Source organism: Pavona decussata, unplaced genomic scaffold, assembly GCF_977016875.1.
Source record: "Pavona decussata unplaced genomic scaffold, jaPavDecu1.1 SCAFFOLD_1034, whole genome shotgun sequence".
Lineage (NCBI taxonomy): Eukaryota > Metazoa > Cnidaria > Anthozoa > Scleractinia > Agariciidae > Pavona > Pavona decussata.
This window is the reverse complement of record NW_028145972.1, coordinates 22,501-24,718: the sequence shown is the minus strand read 5'-3', so window position 1 is coordinate 24,718 and position 2,218 is coordinate 22,501. Positions and strand designations below refer to the sequence as shown.

Sequence of the window (2,218 nt, the reverse complement as noted above, 5' to 3'; positions counted from 1 at the left end):
GTTTAGAGGCTATTTATGCTATGTAACGAGTATTTGCTTATATACTTGCTTATATACTTAGGTCAACAATTTATAGCAAAAATGTGTTCCAGCCAAGTTCTTTTAGACGCTCTTTCGAATGGCAACATTCCCGATTGAAAATGGCGACCTACCAAAATCCGCACTTTGCTTCCCCGTCCATATAGAGGTGAGTATTTGACTTTGCTTCCGTCAGAGTCAAGGAAACACATTGAAAATGGAATCAGCATACAAGAAAACCTAGTTTGGGATAGGTTTTGTGCCTTCCGTGGTATTATAACCATAGAACTGCTCCTGAGGGGGGTAGGGTAGGCCCACCAAAAAGTGCACTTCTGGTTAGGTCGCTAATTTCTAAAATAAATGTGTCCCAACCAAGTTTTTTTGGACGCTCTTTCGAATGGCAACATTCCTGATTGAAAATGCCGACCTACCAAAATCCGCACTTTGCTTCCCCGTCCATATAGGGGTGAGTATTTGGCTTTGCTTTCGTCAGAGTCAAGGAAACACATTGAAAATGGAATCAGCATACAAGAAAACCTAGTTTGGGATAGGTTTTGTGCCTTCCGTGGTATTATAACCATAGAACTGCTCCTGAGGGGGGTAGGGTAGGCCCACCAAAAAGTGCACTTCTGGTTAGGTCGCTAATTTCTAAAATAAATGTGTCCCAACCAAGTTTTTTTGGACGCTCTTTCGAATGGCAACATTCCTGATTGAAAATGCCGACCTACCAAAATCCGCACTTTGCTTCCCCGTCCATATAGGGGTGAGTATTTGGCTTTGCCTTTGTCAGACTCAAGTAAAAGCATTTAAAATGGAGTCAGCATACAAGAAAACCTAGATTGGGATAGTTTTTCTGCCTACCGTGGGATCATAACCATAGAACTGCCCCTGAGGGAGGTAGGGTTAGGGTTAGCGTTAGGGTTAACGTTGGGGTTAGGATTGAAGACAGAAGATTGGTGATGTCAGGAGGACCTTCTTAAAACAAACAGAAATACACTTATTAGGGGACTAGGGCCAGTGGACTCAGAAATGTCTTTCGTAGCAGTCTCCTATAAGAGTATTTTTCTCTGATTTAGGTGACTCCTCCTCACACCACCATTTTTCTTAGTCGAAAGACCTCTTCACAGCACGACTTTCCTGATGGATTTCTATGTAACTGCTCGTGCTGAGAGGTGTGTCGAAAGTTGATCATGTTCCCGTAAAATCTGAGGTCTCCACTGTCTAGCGAGGTACTTACAGTGAATATAGTGAATTTTTCAAAAATTGGAGAATTCTGACTTTTGCGATGAATTTTAATGTAATTGGTCGTGCTGAGAGGCGTGTTAAAATTTGAACATGTTCCCGTAAAATCTGAGGTGAGAATTAGTGAGGTACTTACAGTGCGTATAGTGACAAATCTTTAAAAGCGTGAAATTATGGGATGTTGTGGCTTCAATGGGTTTTTAAGATGTCACCAGTCATTTGGCATGACTTACAAACGATTTGGCTGGTTGTGGGTTCGATTTTCAAAATTTCATTTTTTTCGCGTTTTTATTTTCTGTCTACCATATCATGCAGTCTCCTTATTAGCGTTTGGGGGTTATAGTGTGGGCAGGTTGGTCGCAAAGGTTCCGAGAGGAGCTGGCTAGTAAACCCTGTCCCTTATGTTCCACGGCGGCAAGGCGGAGAAATAGAGGGCAGAATTGACTAACGGGCAAGGAAAGTTGGGCTTGTAGCTTTCCTTTCGAAGGAGGGAAAAGATGATGCCCGAAAGCATTGTCACTGTAGTGGCAGGCAGAGTGTAGATGGAAGTTGTGTACGCTAGCCTTTGGCTAATGATAGAGACAAAAGAGCAGGAGGATATTTTCCTTCGCAGAAGCACTTTTCTTGCCTTCCTTCAGCTCGCTTGGCGAGTCTGACAGGTATGCCTGAACTGTGCACGGGTCCAGTTGTGAGAAAGACGTGGCAAACAAGACGGGGTTTCCCTTGACCGAGGGACCGTGTGGTCCGTTTGGCTCATGGGTTCCCCCCGTGGAGGCAAAATCTAAGAAAGCTTGCTCTCCCTCTGCGGAGGGGGGCCGCTTAGCAAGGAACTTCTGTTCCCTGCGGTGGATAGTTACCTGGTTGATCCTGCCAGTAGTCATATGCTTGTCTCAAAGATTAAGCCATGCATGTCTAAGTATAAGCACTTGTACTGTGAAACTGCGAATGGCTCATTAAA

At 44.1% G+C, this 2,218-nt stretch overlaps 1 non-coding gene across 1 annotated transcript in view; it reads left to right on the top strand.

The window, feature by feature from the left end:
• Window positions 1-2,114: 2,114 nt before the first annotated feature.
• LOC146448337 (small subunit ribosomal RNA) overlaps window positions 2,115-2,218 on the top strand; it is a 1,800-nt gene continuing 1,696 nt past the window's right edge. Inside the window, exon 1 of the ribosomal RNA XR_014861121.1 lies at window positions 2,115-2,218. This exon is cut by the window's right edge and continues 1,696 nt beyond it. This is a non-coding gene — a ribosomal RNA (small subunit ribosomal RNA).